General features: G+C 34.0%; 1 pseudogene; it reads left to right on the plus strand.

Annotated features, from left to right (window-relative positions):
* The first annotated feature begins 22,924 nt into the window (after positions 1-22,924).
* On the plus strand, positions 22,925-25,864 carry LOC132803562 (uncharacterized; annotated as a pseudogene).
* The last annotated feature ends 976 nt before the right edge of the window (positions 25,865-26,840 follow it).

The following is a 26,840-nucleotide window of genomic DNA, read 5'->3' on the forward strand; positions in this document are numbered from 1 at the left end:
GAATAGTCGGCCAGCAATAAAATTCCCATAGTTGCACAATGATGTACTAGTTGAGATTTTTATAATTAGATTCACGTGACTTTCTTGATTCTTGACTGGTGGTATTTGACTGTCTTCTCTGACAAGCTTCATGCATTCTATCTTCACAATCTGCAATAATTAATTTTATCTTTTTGGAATTAAATAAATGTATATAAGCACTGTCGAATTGTTCGTGCACTGCACTTTTTTCCACATCATATATACATATAATATTATTAATATATAATTGTCGTATAAATGCATCTCTATACATAGACATATATATATATATATATATTGAAATAATAGAACTGTTGGTGTATCTACGTGCATGCTTTCTCTAGAAATTCCAAATTTTGAATAAATTTACACTTTAAAAAGAAGATAAAGGCTAAGATTTTTCCGGAATTAGTTAAGGCACCAACAATCAATTCCAATGTCTCCTGCAAAGACATGAGATCCCATACACATATGCTATGTAATATATATATATATATATATATATATATTACATAGCATATGAAACATGTGGAGAATAAAGGGGATTTAATTATGGAAAGCTATTAAAAACTATATTGGCGGTCAAAATAAATTGACTTGTATAAGATGCATCTCCAGATTGTAGGCTTTCAGCTAGCAAACAATTTCCACATCATCTTCTTGATTTTGTATAGCGATCCGTTCTAATCCAAGCATTGATATTTAATTGTTTACTCAATCCCACAGCAACTCAAGCCCTCTTTGTTATTGACTTCCAATCCATGTAACCCTGGTGATGGAATTCACATAAAACATATATACATATATGGCCTATACAAAACATATATAAGCGTTCCTTTGATAGGAATAGCGTGTGGGTTTTTTCATGGTGCTCATAGCTGCCGTTGAGTGTAGTTGAACATTTGGTTTTTATCCCAGCCACATGTATGCCTCTGTATCTCATAAAGAAAAATGCAGTTGGTTGCCTATCTATGTTGTTAGTGCTACTATAATATAAACAATTAAACATGTACCAACGGCAGTACTATAAACTCACGATCTATTCACAATTACAAAACTATATTTAATTAAATTACTAATTTTTTAAATGCAGTCATTGAATCATGAATAAAATGTAAATTCTTTGATATGCAAAATAGAAAACAAAACGACAGAAGCAATGCCTAATTGAAGCCTTAAAATCCTAATCTTAATTGTATATATCATATTATTCTCACTGATGACTTATTCCTAATTTATTTATATATATATATATATATACAAAATAATTAATAAAATAATAATACTAATACTAATAATATAATAAATCAATTGGGATTCTAGAGAGAATGAGTCCTTCAGTCTAATAGGTCAACTGAAGTATAAAGAGAGTGTGTGCCTAAGGGTTCTACTGAAAATGTTAATAAATAAGACTGTCCTATTACTAGTACAAATAAGTCTTGTAAGTGAGTTACATGATTATGGTTAGTTCACACAAAGTATCTAACAGTTTTCCACTTAAATTGTATAATCACCACAAATAACAACTAATTCACTAACTACAGAATCTCCTAGAATAAAATATCATTTCATCTAAGTATATAGTATGCCGACAAGGCACAATAATATATGAGACTAGACAGTAGAGATCCTCTTAGTAAATCTCTCAAAAACTAAATATCATTTCAATTGAGCACTTTGCATACCATAAACTCAGTCTAAATAATGGAAATTTACCTTACCATGTGAAAAGAGTTGGCTTAGGGTTTTTTTTTTTAAAAAATTTTTTGAATTTTTTTGTAATTTTTTTTAATGATTTTGCAACTTTTGTTTAAAATTCTTTGTAATTATTTTGTCCAAAATCATTAGAAAAATTTACAAGTATCAAAGGAAATTACAATGGTGACAGAAAATAAGGAAAAAGAAAATTAAAAAAAAAGGGGCCAAAGCCAACGCTTTTACATTTGCAAAAGCGTTGGCTTAGGGTATTTTTTTTTTTTTTTTTTTTTTATAGTTTTTTGATTTTTTTGTAATTTTTTTTTAATAATTTGTAACTTTTGTTTAAAATCCTTTGTAATTATTTTGTCCAAAATCATTAGAAAAATTTACAAGCATCAAAGGAAATTGCAATGGTGATGGAAAATAAGAAAAAAGAAAATGAAAAAAAAAAGGGCCAAAGTCAACACTTTTACATGTGCAAAGTGTTGGCTTAGGGGGTTTTTTTATTTATTTTAATTTTCTGAATTTTTTTGCAAATTTTTTTTAATAATTTTGTAATTTTTGCTTAAAATCCTTTGTAATTATTTTGTCCAAAATCATTAGAAAAATTTACAAGTATCAAAGGAAATTACAATGGTGATGGAAAACAAAAAAAAAGAAAATTAAAAAAAAAGGGAGCCATAGCCAGTGCTTTTATATATGTGCAAAGTGTTGGCTTAGGGTTTTTTTTTTTTTAAGTTTTTTAATTTTTTTGTAAATTTTTTTTAATGATTTTGTAACTTTTATTTAAAATCCTTTGTAACTATTTTGTTCAAAATCATTAGAAAAATTTACAAGCATCAAAGAAAATTATAATGGTGACAGAAAACAAGAGAAAAGGAAATTACAATGGAGAAACAGCTTCAACGTTTTGTCTCAGAACAAGGTGAAAAAGAACAGTGTTCAATTTTATTTTTTTATTTTTTTACTTTTTGTTTTTGTATGTTTAGTGCTCATCTTTTTTTTTTTTTTTTTTGATTGGGTTGTTATTATATATATAGAAAAACAAGAGAGAGGAGGATGATAGAATCAGTGAATTGTCTGATGATATTCTGGTGAAAATAATTTGTGGCTTTCCACTGAAAGAGGCAGTCAACCATTATGTTTCAACCAAAAAAATAAAATAAAATAAAATAAGGGAATGCTTCCAGTATATAAAATCAATGACATCATGAAACTTTAAAAGCTTCCATAACTCTATGTCCTCAAACTTCTTTTTTTCTAGTAGTCAATTCAACCCACAGCACCACCACCTCAATTCTTGCTCTCTGAAACCCCACCACTTTGACGCCTCTAAGATCACCTAGTTTTCCCTCACAGCTCAATTGAAACTCTCCATGCAGGAACTCCTCAACCTCATATCAGATCAAGATCAGGGCCTTAAGACTCAAAAGAACCTAGCCAAACGAGATTCGATTATCAAGGCCATAGATGTCATTTTTGCTCTGGGCAGCGATACAGTCACCACCAGGACTTCGCTCTCAGCCATATGGAGACTACTCTGGACCACCGAGAAAGAACAACTTTTAATCTGGAGGAAAATGCCCACTTGTTTGTTACCTAAGTGGTGACATTTTGCAGATCATCGATGTCATTGTTTCTTTTTATTTTTTTGGATTTTTTGTTCACACTTAAAAAAAAAAAAAATGGCTCACAAATATTAACCTTTAACCCAAGCTCTAAATGGATTTGAGATTGTCGAGGAGAAGGCTCAGGCGGTGGAAGCAATAGAAGAATATCTGGGGTTGGAATAGTGGTGCAAGCTAGAGATGGTGGATTTTACTTTGGAATTTTGAAACGGTGAGAGATGGTGGATTTTATTTTGGAATTTTGAAACAGTGAGAGATAGTGGATATTATTTGAGAATTTTAAAATGGTGAGAGATGGTGGATTTTATTTGAAAATTTTAAAATGGTAAGGTCTGTGTGAAATAGTGGTGCTCGAGAGAAAGGAAAAGATATTTTAAAGCCGGAAGGTTGAAGGAAAATTTTTTGAAGTTGCAATTTTCTCACACGCGACAGAGAAGTATCTGAGCCGTTCATTGGATAAGTTGAAATCCAATGGCTAGCTATTTTCCCATATTTTTGGAGTGCACCATTTTGTTCAGGTCAGACCTGACCATAGAATCTCTCTATATATGTATATATGGTCCGTTTGCCATGTATTTCGCCATGCATTTTCGATAATAATATAGTATCATGTATAAATCTGTATACTCCAAATAGTATAAAATAATATTATCCATTAATGGAAGCAAGAGATATAAACATGAGCCTAAAATTTTATACCCAGGAAGATCAACCGACCCTTAATGCTCATGTGGTGCACCAAATTAATCTCCTAATTGCCAACCAAATCATATAGATGAAATCATAAAATTAAAAAAGGCTGAAAATTATGAACATGATGTATTTAAATTTTCTTATCATTATGTAGGATTGATACTTTTTCAATGGTGGAGTCAGATGTACCAATAATAGAGGGTGGGGAGCACTTGCATCTTCTCCTATCCAGCATGCCAAATTGTTGATGCAAAAATTAACTATAATAGTTATGTATCCTTTTTCACTATTGATGAACCTTTTATGCCTACAAAATAAGATAAAACCCAAGTGTAGTGTGGTGTAGGACAAAGATCCTTTGACAATCAAGTCGAAATAGACCATGGACTTTTTGTGAAAAACATAAAAATAGACATGTAGAGTAAACTAGTTGTGCGTACAATATATTACAACTTAGGGCATTTATATAGGCTTTAAATAAGAAATAAAATAAATAAATAAAAATATCATTTAGAGATAGAAAATATTATAATTAGGATCCCCAATCATTTAGATTTGAACAATCCAAATAAATTGGATCGTAGATTCCCAATTGTTTTTTAATTTAAGTAATTTAAACATACCTTCCTTTTTTTTAATCTAAATATTTAGGTAGCGAATTTATTTACCCTCATAGCAATATAAAGCCGAAGGTACATTTTGTTTTTATTATCTAGTTTAGGTTAATTTACTTAAGAAGTGTATATGAAGCAGCTAAGTAGACTAGTGATGCAAGGAAGAGGATCCAAACGTCATTGTCTATGACAACACATCCCACTACAATAGCTAAGAATCTAGTTCATCATAGAAGAAACAAGCATATTCCAATTAAGTATCACAGCATTGGAGAAGTTAAGAAGAACAAGTAGATTTGTTTGGTACATTGTCCAACTCAAGGTCAACTTGTAGACATTCTCACCAAGTCATTGCTAAGAGATAGATTTGAAAGGCTTATATTTTTGTTAAATGTTGTTCTTAACGTTGCCAAGGAAAGGATTTAGGCATTAAGCATCTAACTCTAAAAATAATTTAAGTGGGAGTCCATTTTAATTAAGCTACTCACCAAATACAATATTATCTTATCTAGGAATTGAATCAATTAGAGTTAAAATCATGTGCATCAGGCAAAGACCCACACCTTGGAGAACCAAGTAGGTCAATTGGCAACTCAATTCCAATGGAGTCAAGGAACTTTGCCAAGCTAAACTGAGAAGAACCCAAAGGAATAGATTCAAGCCATTACATTAAGGAATGGAAAACAAGTAGACGAGTCTAAAGAAAGTTACAAAAGGATTGTGATTCTTAATGATGAAGATAAGGAAAGCTCCACAGATAAATTTTGTGAAGCTCCTACATAAGCTATCCTCTTTGAATTTACCTTCTTGACCTGTTACACTACATGATTGAGGTCAAGTTTTGGCATGGTTTATTTGTTGATCTATATGTAAATCATCATTTCTTCTTTCTAAAGAAAACCTTTCTTCTTAATCTTTGTTGCTTCATGGTTTAGCAATTCAATTATGCTTTTCCTAGTCCTAACTATCCCGAATTTGCTTGAGCGGCTAGCATTACAGTAGGTGCAACTTGAAGGACTGACGAGGAGACAGGTGTGGTGGTGAATGTGGCTTGGGGGGCTTTCCATTTTTTGCTCGGTCCTACATATAAAAGAATGATTAGTTTCCAACAACTTAAGTAATGATTGTTGTGACATTAATTAACTGTTGATTTAAATTTTTTTAATAGGAAGATTTGACACAGATTTTTTTAAACCTTGCAGAATGAGTATTATATTGTTAATCTTAAATGTTGTTCAACTCACGTAGCTTGCCTTTCATGTGGGCAATACCTTAGGTCCGACTTCCCTATAACTTTAGGTTCCTAGCTCTGGATAGATATGAGAGATAAGGTGACTCACAGGATTAACTCAGTGCTTATCTGTAACACCCTGTTCCAAGTATGCCAGAATTTTCTCACGTTGACCGTGGTTGACACGCGTGGACCACCACCACCCTCCCTTCATTTCCAGCCAGCCACCCAAAACCCATGGCCAAATGACCGCCGATGCACCCAGATCTAAGTTTTTTAGTTAGCGGCATCATTTCTTTTCACCATCGATTTCTCCCAAACCAGCCATCCTTTTCAACACCACCAGTCCCGTTGGCTTACCCATCCTCTGATCTATCTCCCCACCAAAAATCAAGGCCATTGGCCACCTGACATGCTACTCGAGGTGACCTTTCTCAATGGGCACAGCGGTTGCTTTGAAATTGTATTCCGATGAGTTCCCGGTGAACCCACCTACCCTTTCCTACTAATTTGACCTCCCTGAACTCAAATCTGGGGTTCTTTTTCCCCAATTCTTGACGGATTGAGAGATTCAAGAGCATTAAGTCTGAAACATTTTCGACCACCATAGGTCCGATCTTCGGAAAGTAAGACTCAATTCGTAATCCTCGTATTATAAGCTTTGTTTCAGTATATTATTTGTAAATTTTGGAAAATGTTTGTGTTAGCTCCCCCAGATAATCGAGTATAATTTACCCAATTAAAATATTAATTCAATCTTTTTTGTGTGGCATTGATATTTTAGGAGCGCATGTGAGTCATGGAACCGATCCCTTTGAGGATCTTGATTGATACACGTGCTCGAGGTTAGTGATCCTCCTTCAAAACTATTTTGGGAACTGTTAAAAATATATATTTTGTGTTATTTGAAATTATGAAAAATAAATGTGTTTGATATTTGAGAAAAATTGATATTTAAAATTTATAATGTCAATTTATGATTAATTAATACATGTAATGCTACCAAATTATATTTTTGGATTGTAATATATATATGGTGTTAATTGAATTTCTAAAGAATGTGTTATATATGTTTAATATTTAAGAAATTGTTATTTTAATTTATGATGATGATTTATGTTGACTTATAGCATGTATTGCATCAAAATTTATATTACGGGTTTTTAAAGAAATTATGTTTTAGAATTATTGTTTTAAATTATTGTTAAATTTATTGTTGAATTTATGATGCCAAAAGTTTATTGATTTAAGCATATATTGCATGGAATTCATATCTTTGGTTTTAAAGAAGTTATGGATTTAAATTATTTAAATTATTGTTAAACTTTTATTGTTGAGTTTAATTGCAGATTATTTTTTATTAATAAAATTTTATTTATATGAATTTATGCATTTGTGGATTTTTATGCAATTTTTAATGCAATTTTATTTATCTTGAATTTTTAGGATTTGAGGAAATATTGTCTTAAAATTTCATGCTCAAAGAATATATTTATGCATGTGGCTATTTGCATATTTGATTCAGCTATCGTGAAATTGATGGATTTCCATTCACGTAATTGAAGTGATGTATTTATGATGATGATTTAAAAAGGAATGTGGAAAATTACAGGTTTAAATGGAAGAAATAAACCCGGTGATATTTACGTAAATATTGATTTTATGATTTACTGATTTTTAGATGCACCATACAGTACTGTTATTTTATAATATATATATGTGGATATGATTAGCGCACAGGTTTCTAGGTGTCCTGTGGATGCCATTGGACCCGAGGGCTGGCAGGGTATAATGCACAATGAGTATCAGCCCCCCAATAGCCAGGATGACTGATAGCAGCGGCGTTGTGGGATGCCAAGCGACCATATGTCAGTTTCTCTCTTTAACCTACCCGTTAGACGATGCTCAAGACACTGGGTACCATCGGGCATAACTAGTATTTTGCACATCAAGTAGTTTTCTCGATACGATTTCCAAAATAAAAATGTTTTAAAGGAGTATTTAAAATTAAAAATATTTCATTATGTTTTTATCATTTATTCAAATTAATGTTTTAAAATGCATTTTACCATGATTTTATTATTTAAATTGATTTGATGATTTAAAATGGATTTTATTATATTTTTACCATTTATTTCCAATAGATGTTTTAAATTGATTTAAATATTTCTTTTATTAATTAATTGATTTATTCTACTTATTTTAGATTGATCGTTTTAATGCATTTAATCATGTTTTAATTATTTATTTAAACTTGAAGTTTTAACATGAGTTTTATTGTATTTCATTATCTATTTCAAATTGAGATTTAAAATTAATTTAAATATTTCCTTGATTATTTCTAATATCAATTTTATGGTGATTTTGTTTTATTTTATTCATGATATTTTATTTACAATTTAATAATTTTTATTAAAATCATTTGTATTTTTCATTATTATAATAAATTTTAGATCTTTAATTTATTGTATTTTATTTGTAATTTATTTAATTAATTATTTCTTGATTTTTGGGGTATACAAATATTGGATTTTGTGAAAATGTTTTAAAAGAGAAATATTTCCAACTGACTGAACTGTGAGGTTTTGAAAGAAAATATTATTTTCAATTACTTATTATTTATTTACTTATTTGTTATTAATTAATTAAGTTTATTTTATTGTTATATTATTATTATTATTGTATAGTAGATTAGGTCACTCACTGAGATGATTAGCATTTCATGTTTTGTAAATTTGTTTTCCTAGGTTCATATTAGTAGACATTGATCAAGCAGGGGCAAGCTCGACATCTTTATTCATTGCTGAAAGTCCAAGAAGTCTTCCTTTTTTTATTTCCTATCTTGTAATATTTCTTTCTACTTTATGTTGTAATAACTCTTATACTTAGAATTCTATAAATGCTCTGTATACTATTTTGGATGTATTTATTTAATGTTACACTGGTTTCCTATCTATTTTGAAGTCCTGTGAATTTGTGGAAATTAATTGTAGTAAGGTGGGAGGAACAAGGGGATATTGCTAGAAATGTATTTTCTGTACAGGGAATTTTGTGGTAAGTCCAACCCTTAGGGGAGATGTTAAATTTTCCATTGGAAGGTTCGGTGATGTTTCCTTGGGATCATGGCTTGTTTAGGATTCCAATGTAGGATTTTGGACGGGTCCTAACATTATCGAACATGGATGGAGATTGATGTAGCCGGAATCCAATTATGTGCAGAAAGCTTTTATTGATTTCTTGCTCATATCGGTTCGCCATCCATCCCTATTTTCATCCTTTGTAACTAAAGAGAAAACTATAACTAAAATGAAAAATGAACATAATTCTACAATAAAATCTAAATAACTAAAAAAGAAAAAGAAGCATTTCAAAGCTGGGTGCAACAATGTCGCCAAAAACTTATATATATTTATATATAATAAGACTCCAATAAAAACATCCTTAACTTTTTAATTGAAGGATAACTGTCAATCATTTAGAACCCTTGGCTTTAATATATCTCTAACAATTACATGATTCTTTTTTTTTTTTGTTTTTCAAATCAAATAACCTAAGCAAATATTAAATAACCTAAGCAAATATTTTTACATTATAAATCAATCAAAAAATATACTACAGTTGACTTGATTTTACAAAAGATACATAGGCAGCCTAGTCTCACAATAAGTTAAGTTCAAATTTCCAAAATCTCAACTTGATTCCACAAAGAATACATAAGTGGTCTTGTCCAATGTTAAGTGTAGTTCAACTTTCAAATCAAATCTAAATTTTCTAAAATTTCCAAACAAACAACAAAAGCTTTTTAAACATTGCAAGTACCTTGACCCTTTTAAAAGGGCTATGTAGATAGCTCAGCATTTCCAATCGAGGTGCAGCAGCAAAATATTTTCAAAATTCACTTCCAAAATATAATTGGAATCAAAGGGCTTTCCCTTTTACCAAAGGGTTGTAATTAAAGGTTATCCAACCTTGAATGGATCGAACCATATTTTAAATTCAAAGTCAACTCTAATGCATGGTTTTAGCAAATTGTAGTCTTATGAGATAATTGAGTTTTGAATGTCTTTCTTGTATCCAAATCCTTATTATTATATATGCATTTTTAAGCCAAGAAATAAATCTAACTATTCCAAGTGTCTTCATGGCAAAGGAAGCAGATGTGGATGAACTGCTTTATAAACTTCTAACAACTTGAAAAACGAGAAGTTTTTTTTTGCAATGCCAAACTAACTCTATACAGTCCTATAAAGATTTAAAATGACTAAAATAACACCATATAATTTTGTTCCTTTTTAGTTTTAAAATTTTAATTTTGATTTCCCAACAATAATTCTGCATATCCCATAGGTATTATGGTTTCATGTTGACGGTTTTCGCTTATGATCCCCGATCCAACCTTCATTCTTCGCCATTAGAGATCCAATAGCCGCCGATATGAGAATTCCAACCCCAACCATTTGAGAAACAACAACCCTCTTCAAGGAAGAAGCAGAACTGCTTTATTAGTTTAAAAAGGCATGCCCATTATTACTGACAGTGATGAAGATCTTGCTGCTTCCCTTGAATCCTTCGGTGAGCATCTACAAGATTAATTTTGGCTAAATAATATTAAAAAGATGGGTATCGCACCCCTCTCTATCTCTCAGTGTGCACACACATAAACATAAACTATCACACACAAACATGTGAAGCCTCTCATCTGGATGTAATTGGATAAGCCAAACCCCACTCACCAAAGAAATCCTATGGGTGGTTGAAATTCTGCATTGGGAGCAAAATTTTGGGCAATCTGGATCATGAATTTTGTTCCTATGTTTTCTCATCCTGGTCTACGAGTTTACTGGTTTTCTGCTTGTTTCTTGACGACTCATTTTGGTTGAATACAACACAACCTTAGCACTTGCAAGGTGTTCAAGTAGGTTGCACACTCTGGATCTTTCATGGTGCTTGAATATGATAACCGAGGCGTTCAAGTAACGTTAGGAATGAGAATTCAATGATAGCGACGTTGATGATTGAGACTATGCAAAGTTTTTGCTGCATGTCACAAGGGTATCATGGAATTTAAAAATTAATAATGAGACAGTGTAAAGTTTTTTCTACAGTGCAACTAGCAATTCTCTTGAAAAACATTAATTCCCTTTGTTATTTTAAGAATTAGTTTTTCAATAAAGAGCCAAATCAAGAATATCTTTCTCCTGTTTCCAAATCAAATATTGTTATAACTAGTCCGGTAAGGTTAGTTTAATTGGTAAACCACTCATATCTATATTTGGCAGGTCATAGGTTCGAAATACTAGGATAAGACAAATTATTGTAAACATATAGAGGGTATTATTTTAAATAATAAAAACTATTGTTATAACTAATATATATATATATATATATATAAATTCTAGCTATTTAAATTTTTTTCGTGGTAGCTAGCTATTTAAATTAAAAGAATATAAACTACCATGATGAAATGTTCATAATTTATCAACCTCCAATAATTCAAAAAACTTCAAAATTTTTTTTAAAACAAAAAAAAAAAGAAAATAGTAAAAATATTTTGATTAATCCACCTTAGAAAGATTTGCTCGACACTATTTTGTGGCTTTTTTTTTTTTGGTTGCAAAACAAGATTAACTTAGAAACTTATCCTCATATATATTTTAAATTTATCCATTTATAAAAATAATTTGTATTTTGCATTTATAATTAATTTAGAAACTATTTATCTTTAATATTAACCAAGAGCTTTAAAAAAATGAGTCATAAATATATAAACTATCAGTTATAAAATTTATTTCCTAAAACTATTCAAATTATTAATGGTGATAAATCTTATTTTAGGGAAGTAATTAAATAATCCAATGGTTTAAATTGTTTAAAACATGTGGTGTTATATTATTTATCTAACTTGAAATTCTCATTTACATAGAAACGAAGTATATCCTAATCTGTTAAATATGAGATGAAATCTAATTCATATATATATCGTGAGTTTTCTACTAGGCGACAAACTCATCCCTCCAACACTCTAGAATGTAAAAGAAAAATATAGACATCCTACCGAAATTGGTGGAATGCATGCCACCCACTTTATGTTGTGTGATATCCTTTATTAGAACAAAATTAGTTAAAAAAATAATAATATCTCAAAATTTACCCAGTTTTATTTTCTCATATAAATGCTCATTTATATGAGTTGCTACTGCCGCATTGTGAGATTTGAGAGACTAGGTGCATTGAGAGATTTGAGACACTAGATGTATTAGGGTTTTGGGTTTCTAAAAGTTAATTTCTCCACCAATCTTGTACCTTTCCCTTTGATAGTGGATTATAAATTCTACCTTCTTCTATGGACGTAGGCACATTGCCGAACCATGTTAAATCTTTGTGTCACTATTTTTCTTTCTTGCTTTATTTTTCTAAGTTGTTTGATTATTCTCAAATAGATTTGTTCTGCAAATCCTAACACGTATTATATATTTAATTTTTATTATAAATGTAGTTTTTACCGCAGGTAGAACCAAAATCAGCATCCATTTAGCCAAGTTTTTAGTTTCTTCGTCTTCGAGGAGAAATTTCAACTTCAAGGCGTTTTATCTCTTCTTTAAGATCTTATAAATTGACTCATTGAGTTTGATGTTTCCTCTTTAATATGGTTATTGCTTATTAAGTTTGTAAAATGCTTTAGACACGAAAGATATTCGACCTTGACCTCATGAGAATCAGAAATTGATCTTTCAGTTCCAAACTGCCAAAAAAATACAAAACTAATTCAAAAAGTTCAAAAAACAAATCAAATCTCAGGAATAAGTTAATATTATAATTAATTAAAAAAACATTTCTCTTTTTATTAATATATATTTTTTGACAATCTTCTTCTACAGAAATGTGGAAATAACACATATTTTCCATTAGAAATATCAAAACACTTTTAAGGTTCGCTGAAAGCATGAAAAGTAAACATGTTATCATTTAGCTTAAACTTTTAATTACAATCCTAACTTGGCATGATATCAGACATATGCTATTCATAAACAAAGCTTTCAGAACATGCAATTACGAGAATGCATAATGCATTCCTTCCCCTGATAAATAAATAAAATAAAAACAAAATAAAGAGAGTAAAGACCGTAACAGCCAATGCTTGTCACAGCTTTGCAAAGTGAAAATCATTTAAACATACCTCTCTATAAGCAGAAATGCACCTTAAAAGTGCAATTTCAGCGTCAACAACTGGTGACTGCCAAGCTGTAAAACTATAATAGGTTAACCTGAGAGGATAATAGTCATACAGAAATAAAGATTTGATATGTCAATCTCAGTTGGAGGAACAATTTCAAGTCAAAATATAAATAACTATGCTGTGTTCTACAATCTAGAATGTGATACAGAAAGGTATTGGGCATCCAAAAACAATTCAAAGCTATCGAAAACATATGCATTCAAGCATATTGAAAACTATAACCACAAGAAAGAACAGCAGTCTTACAGTAGCTCAGCATCTACAAGCCTATATCCACTAATTACCGACTGCAGAAATTTAGGAAGCAATATATGGGCCATAAAAAGTTTTAACCCATCGTATTGCATAGACAATTACTACACCTTGGATATGTGTACAGGTAACAATTTATCATCAAAATTAAAAATTTTCTGAGCCAGCAAGAGATCATATGCTGTTATACCATAGTGACAAGTTATAGCAAATATAGAAGCTAGCCCACACACCATCCCAAAAATCTTAAATATACCGAGCCGGCCAACAACCTAACCCATACCAATGTGGGGTGGGGGGTCCGGTTGGTGTCAAGTTTTACACGTGCAAAAGAAACAAACTTTAGTTAATACCAACCTTTGACTCTTGCAGCTCTCTGCTTCTTGATCTAAAAAAGCGCAAGAGCATCATGTGATTGCAACTGCAATAAAGTGAACCCATCAATTATTGTCGGGGAAAATATCCCAATTCAGAAAGATTTACATATAAGGAATCAAATTATATCACAATTATTGGATCCTTCACAAACAAAGAGAACTGACCGATATGATTAAAGCTGTGCGGAGATTCCTTTTAGTTTCTACAGATGCTCCAAAACTTAGCACGTTCTCATTTTCTTTCTTTATTCAACAAACGAAACGTCGCTACATATCCTATGTTACAAAGGAAAAAAAAATGAACATTAAAATTATTAAAGGGAAAGAATAATTAAAAATGCATATTAAAATTATTGAAGGGAAAGAATAACAGTCATATTATAAGCAAAATCATGTCAACTTACCATTGTATTACTTCTTCCAAGATAAGTTCCTCAAATGAACATAAACAAGATCTTTCAAGTTACTGGCTAGCTGTAGGTTTAAAAAAACATTTAATGTTTAAGATTTTATTGAGTACTATCTCTTAGGCTTGGCTTAATTTATGACATTCAACATCATTAAATAAAACTTATAGTCTAATAGTTTATTCCAATTATTTACCAAAAAAGCAAAATTTTCTTCCAATATTCCCAGTGTCCTCAACAAATTCAACACGTTAAGGCATAATATTTTTATGATCCACCAAATATTTTATGCACAAAGAATGGAGCAGTTATTGCAACCAAAAAAGTCAAGTCCTGACTCTCCATAATTATGTTCTTTATTAACATTGTTCACTTTTCTGTGTTACCCAACATATTGTTTACAATTAATATATTAGATATAACTTCAGGCCACTTCTGTCGAAATTCGTTTTCAACAGACACCCAGAGGGAAATAGTTTAAAGAATTATATACAGAAAGAGTCATATACACACTTAGAATGAAGTGTAGCAAAAACAGAGTATGAAGTAAAAAATAGTTATATTTCATTAATAAACAGTGTCAATATATAAACACGTGATCAGCAAAACTGAATAACTTGGATAACTATTATCTTCAAGCACTATAACTACTGTAAGCTAAGAAGACGAGAAAGGCTTATCATGCCCCTCAAGATGGTGGGTCGAGAGACCACACCAATCTTGGAACGAATGAACTCCAGCCGTTGCGTTGTCAATGGTTTAGTCAAAAGATCAGCAAGTTGATCACGAGTAGAAACATGAAAGACCCGAATTGCACCTGCCGTCACCTTTTCAAGGACAAAATGAAAATCAATACGTACATGTTTCATCTTTAAGTGAAGTTTTGGATTGGCACAAACATAAGTGGTGCCAATATTATCACAGTAAACAGTTGGAACAGTAGAAGAAGGAGCTCGAAGTTCATGAAGAATAGATATGAGCTAGAAAAATTCAGAGGTTTTATGAGCTACAGCTCAGTACTCAGCCTCAGTTAATAAATGAGATACCGACCGTTGTTTGCGAGAAGTCCACGAAATTAGGTTACTGCTAAAAATGATTACATAGGCCATTGTAGAAGTGCAGTCATCTCGTTCTGGCCCAATCAGCATCGGAGAAGGCATGAAGAGCTAGAGGAGAGTGATGGGAAAGTGAAAGACCAAAAGACTTGGTTCCCTAGAGATAACGAAGCAAACTTTTGACAGTAGTCCAATGCATATCCGTCGGTTGATGGATGAATTGTGACAATTTGTTAACAAGGCATGCAATATCAAGTCTAGTAAGTTGAAGATATTGAAGAGAACCAACGATTTGACAATACTCCTTGGCAAAAGGTAGAGGAGAGCCGCCAGTGAGAGACAGAGAGGAGTGAATGGACATAGGTGTTGGGATAGCTTTTGTTTCTAGCATATTGGTCTTGATAAGAATATCAATGATCTATTTTTGTTAGGATAAAAAGACACCATCTGCCATAGGCACAACCTCCACGCCAAGAAAGTAACTCAAGGCACCCAAATCTTTTAGAGAAAATGTAGTAGATAGAGAGTGAACAAATTGCCCAACAAAGTCCTTATTCTTACATGTTAATATAATATCATTAACATAAACTAAAAGATAGAGAGTAAGACCTTGATGCATGTAAATAAATAATAAGGTATCGACATGAGAGTTTTTGATGCCATAAGAAGAAAGAAAATCCTTTAGTTTAATGTACCAAGCCCATAGCACTTGCTTAAGGCCATAGATAGCCTTGTTATAGCCTTATTCAACTTGCACACATGATCAAGTTTCAAAGGATCAACAAAGCCGGATGGTTGCACCACATAAACTTCTTCAGATAGATTTCCATGTAGAACGACATTATTAATGTCCAATTGACAAATCCAATTGTGAGAGAGAGCAACACATAAAACCACTCGGATGGTTGCCAGTTTAATCACTAGACTGAAGGTGTCTGAGTAGTCTAGTCCAAAGACATTGGTGGAAGCCTTTCACTACCAAGCTAGCTTTATAATGGTTGACAGTATCATCAAGATTGAGTTTGGTATGGAAGACCCATTTACAGCTAATTAAATTTTGACTTGGCTGAGGGGAAACAAATTGCCACATATTGTTCTGAAGTAGGGCATTAAATTCGACAGACATGGCAGATCTCCATTCTGGGGATTTCATGGCTTGCTTGATAGTGTGTGTCAGCAATGGGAGTTATGGCAACTAAGAAGCTAGGCAGGATTTTAGGTTTAAAAATATTGTTAAGAGCATGAGTACGCAAGGCATGAGTACAAGGATTGGAAAGAGGTTAAGGAGAGATAGATGAGGAGGACAAAGAGAGGTGAGAAGACTCATGGATAGAAGCGCTAGACTTAGTCAAACAACCAGTTGTCAATAGCTTGGAGTGGAGATGTTTTCGAGTATGGGGTTGCAAAGCTGAAGTAAGGATTTATAATCTCCAAATTAAGAAGTTGGATCCTAAAACTATAAGTGGGTATTTTGTTGGCTATTGTATACGATCTAGGGGTTCAAGATTCTTTTGTCCATCCCACACCACGAGAATTGTTGAATCAGACAGGGCTGTTTATTTTGAAGATGATTTTGGATTTGATGATAGTAATGGTCCAAAGGAGCCTCAATTTAGAGAAGAAAATGTATTCATTCCTAGTGTTGTAGTTCCTGATAAAGATATTATTAATCTAGTAGTTGATGAACCAGTAGTTAATCAGGATGAACCCATCATTGAGGAGCAGAATATCCCAGCTATTGTAGATGCTGATGTGCCTTTGAGAAGGTCATAAAGGACTAGGAGATCAGCTATTCCTGATGACTATGAGGTTTACTTGCAGGAGCATAATTTTGACATAAGTGATGATTTAGATTCAGTCACTTCTAAAGAAGTCATAAGCAGTTCGCTCTCAAATTTTTGGTTGGATACAATGGAAGATGAAATGAAATCCATGGCATCAAATGATGTTTGGGATTTGGTTGAGTTACCATTGGGTAGAAAGCCTATAGGGTGTAAATGGGTCTTTAAGACCAAAAGAGACTCTAATGGTCAAGTAGAGAGGTATAAGGCTAGACTTGTAGCTAAAGGGTTTAGTCAGAAGGAAGGAATTGATTACACAGAGACATTCTCTCCTATATCCACAAAGGATTCTTTTACAATCATTATGGCAATTGTGGCACATTATGACCTAGAGTTGCATCAGATGGATGTCAGAATTGCTTTTCTGAATGGTGATTTATTTGAAAATGTGTATTGGTTCAACCAGTTGGCTTCCAGGAAACAGGGAATCGTAATTTGATTTGTAAGCTTAAAAAGTCAATTTATGGTCTTAAGCAGGCTTCGAGGCAATGATATCTTAAATTTGATGAGGTTGTCATCCAAAATGACTTTAAGGAGAATGTTGTTGATAGATGCATATATATAAAGGTCAGTGGGAGCAGTTTTATATTTCTGGTGTTGTATGTTGATGACATACTTCTGGCTACTAATGACACTGACCTGTTGGCTGAGACAAAGCAGATGTTGTGCAACCATTTTGATATGAAAGATCTTGGAAAGGCTTTTTTTGTTTTGGGCATCAACATTATTCAAGATAGGACTAATTATGTGTTTCAATTGTCTCAAAGAGCCTATATTGATAGAATCTTTAAGAGATTTGATATGCATAATTGTTCTCCTAGAAGTGTACCGGTCACAAAGAATGAAAGATTTTCTAAGGATCAATGTCCTAAGAATGATAAAAAGAGTATGGCGATGAGAAATGTTCGCTATTCTTTAGCAGTGGGTAGTTTGATGTATGCTCAAGTATGTACACGGCCTGATATAGCTTTTGCTCTGGGTGTGCTTGGTAGATTTATGAGCAATTCTAGTCCTATTCATTACCAAGCAGTTAAGAAGGTCTTTAGGTATCTTCAGAGTACTAAAGATCATATGTTGACATATCGACGTACCAACTCCCTAGATGTTGTTGGTTATAGTGATACAGATTATAAAGGCTGTATGGATGATGAGAAATCTACCACTGGTTATATATTTATCATGGCAGGAGGTGCTATATCTTGGCGCAGTGCCAAACAGTCAGTGACAGCATCCTTGACTATGGAGGCAGAGTATGTGGCGTGTTATGAGGCTACTCGCCATGCAATTTGGCTTCGGAATTTTATTCATGATTTGGGAGTGGTTGACTCCATTGAGAGGCCTATTATGATGTATTGTGACAATACTACAACAGTATCTTTCTCCAATAGTTTAAAAGGTACCCCTGGTACGAGGTACTTTGATGTTAAGTATTTTATGATTAAGGAGAAAGTTAAAGAATGCCTCATTACTGTTGTTCACACGCCTACTTACAGCATGGTGGCAAATTCACTGACCAAGGCCTTACGTGTAGGCATATTTGAGGAATATGTATCCCATGTGGGATTGTTAGACAGTTGAGACTGCTGTGGATCAGTGGGAGTTTGTTATAATTTCTGCAGTAATATCCATGTTGAGTATTATTTATTTATTTGAGTATTTTGATACATTGATGTATGTGGATTATTATTTATTTATGAGATGGTTTATTACACATATTATTGCTCCTATATTTACAGGCCTGTTGAGACTATTAGTCTATGTATATGTGTATGTTGATCCACAGGTGCCATGTTGAGTCCCTACTACCTAGTTTGGGTATATTGATGTATCTTGTCGATGCACAATATGCTCGAATGAAATGGTATTTGTGTGTTGGAGGATTGCACATGGTTAGGTAAATCTTTACTACCTAGACTGAGTTTATGGCATGCAAAGTGCTCAGTTGAAATGGTATCATATTTTGGAAGATTTACTAAGAGAATCTCTACTGCCTAGTATAGTATATTGTTGTGCCCCATCGGTATGCTATATATTTAGATGAAATGGTATTATGGTTTGGGGGATTCTGTAGTAAGTGACTTTGGATTATATATATGATAATACTTATATAGTCCAAGTGGGAGAATGTTAAATAAATTAATAATTATGGACTTAGCATAATCAATTACTCACTTACAGGGTCTATTTATGTCATTAATGGGACTAGCTTATTTTATTATTTTTTAGTACGGCCCTTGGTCACACTATAACACCCCGTATCAAAAAATATACATGATTAAACAAGTTTGACCAAATTAACTAAGTTTGACCAAGTTTGACTAAGTGAATAATATATGGGTTCAAGTTGACTTTTTCAATAGCCAATATTTTTGGTTTGACTGAGGTACCATTGTATAGATCTCGTCGATATTAGTTCACAGACTGGCAGCACGCCAAATTCCAAATTACGGATAAAAAGTTATGGTTCTGAGAAGTTTTAAACATAAGTTTTATATCAGTATCCAAACTAGTTCCCAATTTTTATTTGTTAGTGATTTAGGCTCTATATAAGCCTCGGTAAGTGTGCCAAACAGGAAGAAAAGCCCAAAAATACCCATTTCCTCCCCAAAACCCGAGAAAAACACCCCAAACCCACGGGCCCGAACCGACCGTTTTTACCTCCAATCTGGTTTACGCCGTTTGACCCATCTCTGGCCACCACCTTGCTACACGCACCGTCCAAAGAGCAGCGGGGGACGGAGGCGAGGTCGGCCGCAAAATTTCATGGCCACCGGTCGCTGGATGCGCCCAGATCGGGCCGGAGAAGCCCAACGGCTGGAAATTTTCTCTCTCCTCTTTTCTTGTGTTTTCCGGCCAACCCAGCTTGACCCATAGCTCTATCCCACCATTTTTGACCCCTCTGAGTCCATTTCCATGGTTAGATTGCCCAAAATCCCCACCATTTGAGAGATCTCTCAAGTTCAAGTTTGGCCAAACCTTTATGTCAATTTTCCGGTCACCGGAGGAGTCACCAAACCAAGGTAAGACCACTGGTGAACTTCTTGTCTCTTGGGCTTTCCGTTGACTTATAATTTGTGAATTTTGGAGGTCGTTTGATAATTTTCCTATATTTAGGGTTATTTGGTTAATTTTCGGAGAAATTGGGACTATGTTTGGACGATTTTGGTTAAATTGGTTAGAATTGAAGTTAGATTAGTGAAATTCGATAATATTAGAACCTAATTTGGGGTTCAATTTTGAAATATTAGGCTTCGGATAAAAATCCCCAATTTTGGGTATCGGGTCCTAAGGACACACGGTATAATTGGACTGCCCGGTGTCCAATTTATGCAATTTTGTAGTACTGTAAATTATTTTAAGACATTTGGATTATACAAGTGTCTCTGGTTTAGTTGTTTGCAGCCTGAGGAATATTTTATTATATTACAGGCACTCGAGTTGAGCCTGGAGGAAATCCTGTAGAGGAGCAAGCATGAGCATCTACAGTACTGTGAGTGGTTATATCATTTTTAAATGATTTGGGTATATAGTATAGTATATATGTGGTTTAAATATTTTACATATATATCATTTGATTGAAATGTTGTTTTATGCATATATAAATATTTACTTTCACATATATGTGTTATCATTTTATGTGACTTTTGATAATATTTTAAATGATTTTCAATTTTAATGGGTCCATAAATGGACTTGTGGTATTTAAATATTTTGGTAATTAAATTGAGATTTTAAATCATTTTGGAAACTATTTGGTTTGAGAAACCAGATTGAAAATCATATGATTTTAAGCATGATCAAATATTTTATAATTTATGCGCTTAAAATTGGTTTATGGTGAATATATTTCACTGTGGTATTTCTGGTTTTCGTATCAAATAATGTTTTAAGATTTTTGACATATTTAATTAAGCGGTGGAAGTTTAAATATTAAATTATGATTTATGATACAATATCATTTGGAAAAGTATTGATATAGTCTTACAAGATTGTTTCATGTATACTATATTGGTTATTTTTAAATTGATATACCATGTAATGCCAATACCTTGTATCAGTATTATATTATATTATATTACCGCACGCTGGATTTACCATGGTGCCGTGAGGTTAGTTGCATCCAACATTTATCTATTATTACCACGGACTGTAAGGTCGGGTTTATCCGACGGTTTATTATTATTACCACGGTGCCGTGAGATTGGTATCATCCAACGGTTTATTATTGCCACGGACCGTGAGGTTGGGTAAGTCCCGACGGTTATTTATTATTTCCACGACACCGTACATATATTGAGGGTCGTGAGGTGGGTGTACCACGGTTTACAGATTGGTACATCGTATGGTACATTGTATATGTTTGTATATATTTTTGAGTTATAAATATTGAGGTGATTCCTGCATTTTCATATTTATTTGGTGGAACTGTATTTATTATAGTGTATGCTCAAATGTTTATATCTTGATTTGAGACATTTCATAATATTACAATGATCGTTCATTCATATTTTTTAGCATCAGTTTTTATGATATTAATTGGGGTACAAGTTTGGGTTTTGGTGAAATGATTTTAAACGGGGAACTTTTCAAACGAGTGGAACGAGAGGTCTTGAGAGAGATTTTTCAGAAGTAAATCATTATTTTTCTATTATACTATGCCACTCACTAAGATTCTTTATCTCACGTTTTATTGTTTTAAATTGGTTCCCCTATGCCCAGGCGGCTAGTAGCAGTCTACCTCGCGCACAGCTTACCGCTTGTTTCCTTCCACTACAGTAGCCGTATTTATCCTTTCTTTACCTATTGTTATCTTCTGGACTTATTTATTACTTATTTATACTCATAGACCTTGTTGACACTCTTAGAATGCTCTGATTTTAAATATGGAACTTAGTAGAAACCATAGTACTCATGTGTGTTGTTATGGTCTATAGTACAGTAGGCCGATGTTGGACTTGTTTATATATATATATATTTATATATTTGAGGTATTAATGTTAATGCTAGTGTTGATTATCTACGTTGTAAGGTGAGGTTCCATTGGATATTTTCTAGAGATTGTCCGGTGGGACTTCACTAAGCGGGATCACCCGGGAAATCCTGAGAGAGTTCCCGGGGCGGGTCCTGTCAGTTTGGTATCAGAGCTTTAGGTTCTAAATTCCTCGGGGTTGCGCATTGCTGTACAACTCATCTTGTGTTTTGCATACTTTCCTAACCTATTTCTTGACATTGATTTCATTTCTTTTATTCATGGAAATAGTTCCATTTTTTTTTCCTTATGGCGCACAGAGGTAGATGTAGGTCTCAGCAGGCTTCAGTCGAAAGTATGAATGCACCCTTTTATGAGGAGCATCTTGTCGAGCGCCTGCTTGATCACTCAAGAGGAGTGGGTTTATAAGGTATTCTGTTAAGTAGGCTTGTATACTTGGAGCACTTGGTTGTGATGGCCCCATAGATCCTATACAATATCCGGATGAGGACAAGGTCACATTAGTTAGCTTTATGCTAGAAGGATACTCGAGGAAGTGGTGGACGTATGAAAGGACTAGGAGACATCATCCTTGAACATAGTTTAAGACTATATTTCACATTGAGCTTTGTTCACCAACCTTTATTAAGATGAAGAGGTTAAAGTTGAGACACCACTCAAGGTTCAGGACAATGGACAATGAACAACGATAGCAGTTTTTTGTTTTTAGAGATCCGCAGTCTGAGGTAGCTTATGTGGCAGGTTTCATGATGGGTAGTGCCAATGGGATGGACCATGCTTTCATTACAAGCAGTCGGAACACTTAAAAAAAATGATTAACCTTATCGAGAATATGGTCATGCTAGAGCTTTACGACCGGGTGTACAATTTCAACTGATTGATGGGTACAAAGTATATGATACATAAACAGGCCAAACTTCAAGAGATTCTGCCAACACTGGACAACGGTCTTTGTCCACAGCCAAAGGCAGAGGTAAGAAGGGATAACAACTTACCAGAGGTAAGGTATATGCTATTATCAATTAGGAGGATCATTCTGATGTGGTGACAGATACATTATCTATGCTTGGTAGTGACGGACATATTTTATTGGCTCAAGGACCACACACTCTTTTGTTTTACGTGAATATGTTACACTAGTCGAGATGACTCAAGTTCGTTAGGGGTGTTACCTGAAAGGTTCCACATCCATAGGAGGATTCTTTTAACCTCGTCAGGTGCTTAAGAGTAGTTATCTTCGTTGCATGGAAATTAAGATTCTTAATATTAGAATCTAATATAGGTAAAGTTTGTTTATGTATTTTGGTGATCTTGTGTAGGACAATTTGCTGAGAATTAAGTGGTGAATTTCATAAGTTGGTTTTGTAGCATCTGCTTTTGGATGATGATTTTAGATCTTGGTTTTGATATTTTGTTTTCTTGAAGATTGAAGGTTTTATATCAATGATGTTTTATGGATCTAAGGTGGTTGATATTCTTGATGATAACTTAATCTCCTGAGGAATATGATTTTTGGGGCATAACTAGAATATAAGCAAGTAATGAATGTTTCTTATGATTTGAGAATCTAGTAACTAGTTATAGTATTTGGTTGTGATATTGAAATTAAGATTTAAATTTCCTTATTGCTCGAGGTATGTATTCTTGGAGTTTGTTTGAGAATTGGAAGAATTTGAGGTATCTTCAAGAATGATATTTGAGACGATGAGATGACTCGGACTTGATCTTTTGGCTTCATATTTCTTGGTGTTGACAATCTCTAGGATTTCTTTAGGCTTTATAAGCAATCTAAAGCTCTCCATTGGAATAAATATAAGGAACTTTGTTTTATGACTTTGATGAATTTGGTTAAAAGAAAGATGTTTGTCGAGGTTAAGGAAATTTGATAATCAATGAGGAACATGGATCTTATAATTGCAAGTACTAGGAGTGTAATCGGAGGCAAAAAGAATAATTTACATTTTAATTTTGTGACACTAGTATTTGGTTTGAGGAAATTAGATTTAAGTTCTAAACCTTCTTTTTGAATTGATGGATGGAGTTTTTTTTTAGAAAGTTATGAGTTGTTACTTATGCTTTTAGACAGTTGAAGAAGCACGAGCTGAATTATCCGACTCATGAGTTAGAGCTTGCTGCAATGATTTTTTTTTTATATTGCAAGCTTGGAGGCAATACTTGTATAGAGTTGCTTGTAGGACCCTTACTGATCATAGGAGCACTAAGTATTTGTTTACTCAGAAGGAGTTGAACTTAAGGCAAAGGAGATGGATAGATTGCTCAAAGATTATGATTGCACTATTTCTTTGATGTTTGAGTTGCACAGTTGGTTGTTAATTTGTGCAGCATATTTCATGAGGAATTTTTACTAGCTTTTGACTACGACCAATACTTATGGATTGTGTTTTTGAGGTCCAATTTGAAGTCCCTTACTTAATGAGTATAAGAAGGAAAGTTAAACAAGGGGGAAGTCAGATTTCACTATCAGAGGCAATAGAGCATTGGTGATTGGTTCTAGGCTTTGTGTTTCTGCAAATGAAGAGCTGAAAAGGCAAGTACTGGATGAAGCGCATAGTTCTGCGTATGCCATGCACCCCGGTAGCATCAAAATGTACCATACCTTGAAAAAGCATTATTGGTGGGCAGGGATGAAAAGAGAAGTTGTTGATTATGTATCCAAGTGTTTCATTTGCCAATAAGTGAAAGTAGAGAGATAAAAGCCTTTTGGACTTCTACAGCCCTTACCCATCCTAGAATGGAAATGGGAGCGCATCATGATGGATTTTGTATTCAAGCTTTTCCCCCCACAGTTCAGAGGCATGACGGTATTTGGGTGATCGTGTATTGACTCACTAAGTCTGCACATTTCCTACCCATTCGTGAGAAATTTTCTCCTCAGAAGTTAGCAGAACTCTTTATGAATCATATAGTAAGCTTGCATGGAGTGCCAATATCGATTATATCTGACAGAGATCTACGGTTCACCTTGAAATTTTGGCGAAGATTAATGAATGAACTTGGTGTCAAGTGGAATTTGAGTACCGCTTTTCACCCTCAGACCGATGGACAATCTGAGAGGACTATTCAGACCTTAGAGAACATGTTGAGGTCAAGTGTGCTACAGTTCAAGGGGAATTGGAACGAGTATCTACCTTTAGCAGAGTTCACCTACAACAATAGCTATCACTCGAGCATTGAGATGTCACCTTATGAGGCATTGTATGGGAGACAATGTTGAACTCCATTATGTTGGAATGAGACAGGTGAAAGGAAACTTCTAGGCCCTGAGATTGTACAGGTGACAGTGGACAAGGTCAATATTATATGTGCCAAGTTGAAAGTAGCACAAGACAGGCAAAAGAGCTATGCGGACGTGCGTAGGAAGGATCTCGAGTTCGAGGTTGGCGATCCAGTATTCTTGAAGCTCTCTCCTTGAAAAGGTGTAGTACGTTTTGGACAACGAGGGAAGTTAAGTCCTCGCTACATTGGACCGTATGAGATAGTAGAGAGGATAGGTCCAGTGGGTTACAGGGTTGACTTGTCGGAGGAGCTTTCTTGAGTCCATGATGTTTGTCACATCTCCATGCTCTGCAAGTATATCTCAGACCCATCACATGTGTTGGAGACACCAGAGATTGAATTGAGGGATGACTTGACTTATGAGGAGAAGCCAGTGCAGATTTTAGGAAAGGAAGAGAAAAGGCTTCGCAACAAGACTATAACTTTGGTGAAGGTTCTTTGGAGAAACCACCTTGTCGACGAGGCGACTTGGGAGCGAGAGGATCAAATGCGGAGTCAGTATCCTTACCTCTTCCAAAACTAAGGTACGAATTTCGTGGATGAAATTTCTTTAAGGGGGGTAGGTTGTAACACCCCGTACCAAAAAACATACATGATTGAACAAGTCTGACCAAATTGACTAAGTTTGACCAAGTTTGACCAAGTGAATAATATATGGGTTCAAGTTGACTTTTTCAATAGCCAATATTTTTAGTTTGACTGAGGTACCATTGTATAGATCTCGTCGATATAAGTTCACAGACTAGCGGCACGCCAAATTCTGAGTTACGGATAAAAAGTTATGGTTCTGAGAAGTTTTAAACATAAGTTTTATATCAGTGTCCAAAACAATCCCCAATTTTTATCTGTTAGTGATTTAGGCTCTATATAAGCCTCGGTAAGTGTGCCAAATAGGAAGAAAAGCCCAAAAATACCCATTTCCTGCCCAAAACTCGAGAAAAACACCCCAGACCCACGGGCCCTAACCGACCGTTTTTACCTCCAACCGGGTTTATGCCGCTTGACCCATCTCTGGCCACCACCTTGCTACACGCACCGGCCAGAGAGGAGTGGGGGACGGAGGCGAGCTTGGCCGCAAAATTTCACGGCCACTGGTCACCGGATGCGCCCAAATCGGGTCGGAGAAGCCCGACGGCCAGAAATTTTCTCTCTCCTCTTTTCTTGTGTTTTTCGGCCAACCCAGCTCGACCCATACCTCTATCCCACCATTTTCGACCCCTATGAGTCAATTTCCGTGGTTAGATTGCCCAAAATCCCCACCATTTGAGATATCTCTCAAGTTCAAGTTCGGTCAAACCTTTACGTCAATCTTCCGATCACCGGAGGAGTCACCGGACCAAGTAAGACCACTGGTGAACTTCTTGTCTCTTGGGCTTTCCGTTGACTTATAATTTGTGAATTTTGAAGGTCGTTTGATAATTTTCCTATTTTTGGGGTTATTTGGTTAATTTTCGGAGAAATTGGGACTGTGTTTGGATGATTTTGGTTAAACTGGTTAG

The sequence above is a fragment of the Ziziphus jujuba genome, chromosome 4, assembly GCF_031755915.1.
Source record: "Ziziphus jujuba cultivar Dongzao chromosome 4, ASM3175591v1".
In the NCBI taxonomy this organism is placed as follows: Eukaryota; Viridiplantae; Streptophyta; class Magnoliopsida; order Rosales; family Rhamnaceae; genus Ziziphus; species Ziziphus jujuba.